This window comes from Myotis brandtii, unplaced genomic scaffold (assembly GCF_000412655.1).
Source record: "Myotis brandtii unplaced genomic scaffold, ASM41265v1 scaffold297, whole genome shotgun sequence".
Lineage (NCBI taxonomy): Eukaryota > Metazoa > Chordata > Mammalia > Chiroptera > Vespertilionidae > Myotis > Myotis brandtii.
This window is the reverse complement of record NW_005361351.1, coordinates 324086-330085: the sequence shown is the minus strand read 5'-3', so window position 1 is coordinate 330085 and position 6000 is coordinate 324086. Positions and strand designations below refer to the sequence as shown.

Sequence of the window (6000 nt, the reverse complement as noted above, 5' to 3'; positions counted from 1 at the left end):
GGGTTAGCAATTATGGCTGCTCTCAGTCTTGCCCTCAGAGGCTCTGCTTCTCAGTGTCCCAGTAATCGCTGCAAGCCCCACGGAGAGAAAGCTACCGTAGGGTTCTGAGCCATGCCAGACAGTCCCGCTTCTCCCGTATGAGTCTGGGTCCCTAGAGACTCGCCCGGAACTGGAACTCAGAGCCTGAGACTCCCTCCCGATTGAAAACGACAACCGCGCCCTCAGCCGCCAGCCCGCTCCGCATGCACTCCGCACCTTAGTAATTTTACTTCAGCACTGCGCCTCCTCTGAGTCTCAGTATGTTTTTCTCTTTCCTCCTAGTTGTATAACTTCCACTCAGCCAGCCTTCCTGTGGTTCTGGATGATGTCCGTTCGGTCTTTTAGTTGTATTTTTGAAGTGGTTGTTTGAGGCAGCAAACTCTGGTGTTTACCTATGCCGCCATCTTGGTTTCTCCTCTTTTTTAAAAAAATATTTTTTTATTGACCGGAACTCTTATATTATTGATAGGAGTGTAAAATAATACCATTACTTTGGGAAACTGAAAGTTTTAAAAATGAAGTTAAATACATCTACCCTACATTTAGCCTCTCCACTCCTAGGTATTTATCTAGTAGAAATGAAAGCATATGAGTAGCGTTAAATAACCTCAAAAACATCATATTGAACAAAGATGTTAGACACAAAATACTACATACTGTCTGATTCCATTTATATGAAGTTCAAGAAAAGATAAAACTAGTATACAGAAAGAATCAGGTTTCTTGTGGTGGGTGGGGATTGACTCAAAGTGAGATGACAGAGACATTGATTATATGGGTGTACAGATTTGCCAAAACTCATCAAATTGTACACATCTGTGCATTTCACTATTAGTAATTTTATCTAAAAAAAATCATTAAGCGTACCAACATTCGAATTATGGGGGTGCCAGAAGAAGAGAGAAAGATATTGAAAACCTATTTTGTTCCAAAGGACTTTTGCATTAGCATTTCACCCTGATAACAGTGTTTGAGGAAACACTGTCTCCATTTCATAGATGAGGAACCAGAATCTCATAGAAGACATTTGGTTCTCTCAAGGTCATCCTCAGAGCCTGAACCCCCCAGTACCATTGAGTCCCACAGATGTCAAGTACCTTTGGCTTTTCAGGTTTGCTGTAGCCAGAAAATGGAGATTTAGAAAGCTTAGGAAGTTGACTCAACTGAAAAGTAAGAAATGGTGGACCTTGAAAATGACTGCAGGTTTTCTCACTGCACAGAATATAGTCAAACACTGCTGCAGTTAAATATCTCACCCTTTGTTCTCCCTGAGTGATCTACAATAATAATCTGCTTCATGTTGATATTTACTGCTGTGTTGCTGACAATTACCTGAAAGAGAAGTTGGGGTGCTTCATTGGGCTAGAAAAAGTGTAACTACATCAGGAAGCAGGTCTAAGTAAGCAAGTTTATTCTATATCTATAAAAGGCTAAGTTGACTTGCACATGCATGATACATATAAAGCTCTTCCTGGTGCCAAATGCATGTGTGTGTTACCATCTGTCATTGTTAATGTGAATTTGGTTGACACTTATATTATAGAGAAAGGGCGAATAGCAATATTAAAATAATTCTTCTAATTAATTTCCTTTCATTGTGCACGAATTTGTGCACTGGGCCACTAATCCTATATAATAAAGAGCTAATATGCAAATGGTCATCATGCCCTCACACCCTTGTCCCGGAACTGCTCAGACACTCAACAATGGGGACCAGCAAGGCACAAATGAGCTTGTGAGAGAGGAATGGGACTAGCCAGGCACAAATAAGCTCACAAGAGAGGAATGGGGACCAGCCAGTCTGCGGCCCAGGAGAGGGACAAGTCGCCCACCCCGCGGTCTCGAGTGCCTGCAGCTGCGGCCTGGGTGAAGCCGCCTACTCACGGTCCCCTGTGGCTGCGGCCAGCCCCAGCCAAGCCGGCCCAGGTCCTAGGTGCCTGCGACCAGCCAGAGGAGGGAATCCTGGGTCCTGGGTTCGAGGTGAGGCAGAAGCAGTAAGGGGCGATCAGGCCAGCAGGGTAGCAGTTAGGGGCGATCAGGCCAGTAGGGGAGCAGTTAGAGGTGATCAGGCAGGTAAACAGAGGTGGTTAGGGGCGATCAGGCAGGCAGGCAGAGGAGTTAGGGGTGATCAGGCAGGCACTCAGGTGAGTGGTTAGGAGCCAGCAATCCCAGATTGCAAGAGGCAGTCAGACATCCCACAAGGGGTCCCGGATTGGAGAGGGTAAAGGCCGGGATGAGGGACCCCCCCCCCCCGGTGCACAAATTTCATGCATCAGGCCTAATGATTATATTAGTGTAGCTAATATAATCATTTCATCCTCAGTTCTAGAGCCTGAAAACAAACTCTGCAGAAACATAAATGATGAGAGAGAAGAAAAAAATTAAGGAGGAGTGGGAGGCAGAGGAGGAAATAATGGGTAAAGACTTCCAACCATCTCATCTGATTTCATATCTCTTTCCAGTTGAACACCAGATTCTCTCTTTAGTTATTGTTATTATAAACCAAGATATATGGGTGTCAAAAAATACTTGATTAAAAAATTTTAAAAAGTGTATGCTGCCTATGGATTGGAGTAAAACTTTAGATTCCTAATCTTGGGAGATGGTGATAAGTAAGTTCCCAGAGCTTGGAAAGTGGGGCTCCCAGCAGGGGAGTCCTACAATAGGCGCAGGAGTACACTGATATGGCCTGACCTTTTAGCTCTTATACCTTTTATGTGGACAGTGGGAAAAGGAAACAGCAACACATTACTAATCCTGAAAATCCCAAGGGTTTAGGCATCCATTAAGAGAGCATTAAACTGAGCTCTTCTGATGTTGAAAATGTTTCACATATTATTTCACATTTTTTCTATGAATGGTAATTTGGAAGACACAAGCAGGATCCATGTGTTCCACTCCCTTCTCACACCCCACTTCCATCACTGTCTCTGAAATACTATCACAGGTGCATCTTACCTTGGGATATTTATGGATTTGTTGCCTCTTCCTCAACTGAAGTATAACACTCTGAGTGCACTTTTGACTTCTTCAGCTGACACTAGTGACAATAACAGAGCCACCTTCCTCTGGCTTGTATCACCAAACAGGTCTGGGGAGAAGAGTGAAGGGCCCTGAGACACTCTTCTCTTTTTCCTGCTGTTTTGTTTTTTTGTTTTCCCTCCAATGGATTACTGGAGACTCAACTTCTCCATGTCACTCACATGCCATGCTGGGTAGGGAAAGATTAGGCTTTTGTATGATACATAGCAACAATTTTAGGGATTCAAACCAGCTTTACTGTCTCCCAGACATCTGCTCTCTCCTTTCAAGTATTAGACCATATCACCAACCACCCATCACTATTCTCAAATAGAAATGTGTAGCTTCTATTGCTTGGGTTTCAAAAAAAAAAAAGATGAGAAATGTAGCTAAAGGAGGTATTCTCTTTTCTTCCTATAAGTGTTTCCATCACACAGGAAGAAGAACAGGAGCAAGAGATTCAGGGATTCTTAACTGGATTTGGAATCCTGACACCCCTTATTTTATTTTGCCAACTCCCCCTACATTAAGCCCACTCCTTTATTTTTTTTACCCTTTTGTGTTTTTTTTAAAGGGAATATAACTAAAATGAGTTTTTTGCTGAGATATGTTGTGTCCTAGAAATATCAACACTTGGAAGTCATTTGATCTGGGAGAGTGACGTCTAAGTTGGATTCTCTCCAACCAGTAGGACCTATGCTTAAGTTGTTCACAGCCACGCTTCTCAAACTTTAATGTGCACACAAGTCCCCTGGGGGGTCTTGTTAAAATGCTCATTTGGATTTGATAGATGAGCGTGGAAGCTAAGACAATGTCTAACAAGCTCCCAAATGCTGCTGGTGCTGCAATCACACACTGAGAGTAGCAATGGCTGCTGCAGCTTCTCTCTCTCTAGCTGCCCTCTTCCTAAGGACTACCTCCCCCAGTAGACAGTGAGCAGGGGCCTCAGGTGCTGTGCAACCTGCTTACAAAGCAATTTGTTTCCAGGCTGTTTTACTCAATATCTAAGAGGGTGCAGTGAGAATTTTCTAGCTGGAGGAAAGATGGGTGGGTGAAAAACGCTTGTTTTTTGTTGTTGTTGTTTGGTTTTTTTGGTCTGATGTTGTTTAAAATGAGAAGGAACTCATCTGACCCTTGTGGCCCGTGTGAGCAACTTGAAAAATAAGGGAAAGGATGGGGCTTCAAAAGGATGTGGACAGAGTCTGTGATAAAACTCTTCGCTCTGTGGGTGAATCAAGGTCAAGTTATGCTTACCCACAGCTCAACCATCACTGTTTCTAAAACTGAGTAAGTGGCTTCATCTTTGTGTCTCGCTTCTTCTCCATCTATACCAGGGTGCGGAACCTTTTTTCTGCCAAGGGCCATTTGGATGTTTATAACATTTGTTTGATATAATTCAGTTAATATAAATTTATGTTGCTATGAAAAGAGCTCCTAGATTTATTGAATTTCAAGTCCTGCCTTCAGTTTACTTGGCAGGGCCAGACCAAGTGATTCTGCAGGTCTTATAGGGCCCTCGGGTTCTGTGTTCCCCACCTCTGATCTATACAATAGAATGACTCACTAAGCCAGTGGTCGGCAAACTGTGGCTCGCTAGCCACATGCAGCTCTTTGGCCTCTTGAGTGTGGCTCTTCCACAAAATACCGACTTCTGCGCATGGGCCACGAAGTTTCAATCGCACTGTACGTGTGCGCCCACATGTGGTATTTTGTGGAAGAGCCACACTCAAGGGGCCAAAGAGCCGCATGTGGCTCATGAGCCGCAGTTTGCCGACCACTGCACTAAGTACAGAAGATTCTAGATGATGATTTACTAAGCTTTACACAAAGGGTATAGAAGTATATTAAGAGTTCAGGGCACCCAATAAAGAAATGATCTGTTCTTCACTTAAAGCCATTCATCTTCTATGTTAGATCTAAGAAGAACCATGATATACCCGATGTCAAAGGTAGTATCCAACTTCCTTAGGAAGCCCAACCAGCAAAAACCAAGTATTTCTGGTGCAAAATACCGTAGGACATGCTGACTATAACTCTTAAGGATCCTAAAACTGAGAGCTGGGAGAAACCCTAAAGATCATTTAGGTCAACCTCCACATTTTGTGGATGAGGAAATAGGTTGTGTGGCAACCTGATTCCCAGTTCAGTACTTTCCCATCATATAGAATCATAATCTTCAGGAACGAGTGTGCTTTTCACCCAGCTGGGGAAGGTTCTTTCTCGAGGAGAAGTAGAGCTATGTCTAAACTATCTGGGTCACTGGAAAGTGCTTATGAAATGTTGTGGTTTAGTTCAGATCATTATCTTTGAAGAAGTCAGAGAACTCAGGTCCTCCAATTGGGGCCATTTATATAATAGTAACTATGATAGCTGAGCCTTGCCTGTGTGCTGATCCTTTGTCTAGATTGCCTTTAATGTTTACTACACCACTGGAAGGTAGATATTGTCATCTACATGGCAGGATACTGAAATTCAGAGAGAGGTGGTGGGACAGGAATCACAAGAAAGCCTACTATTGCTGCCCTCTTTTCTGCCTTTAAATTTTTTACTTTCACTTTTAGAAATTCTTTCAAGAAGCAAAGTTAAATATTTCAGAAAGAAGAAAGGATGAAGAGGACAGAAGTGTGGATAAAAGGTTTTCACTGACCTTAAGGAACCATAAAAGCTCAGAAGGTGATGCCATTGGCTTTGTGCAGAAGTCAGATTCAAAATATTGAACAAGCAGGATAGCAGACTCAGGAACAGATATGAATATAGCAGTAAAATGAATTAGGAATTTGGCAGACCATGGTGAGAAACTTTCAAGAAACATTAGGTAGGATTAATGACAAATCAGAGATTGTGATAGAAAAAAATGGGGAAAAGGCCCCCGCCCCCGCTCCCCCACAAGGGCCAGCAGGTTTGGAGTGGGACCTGCTCACACGGGCCAGGAGGGCCTAG

At 43.2% G+C, this 6000-nt stretch overlaps 1 protein-coding gene across 1 annotated transcript in view; it reads right to left on the bottom strand.

The window, feature by feature from the left end:
- Nucleotides 1-6000, bottom strand: part of IL2RA (interleukin 2 receptor, alpha) — a 48804-nt gene that overhangs the window by 18549 nt on the left and 24255 nt on the right. The window lies entirely within an intron of this gene.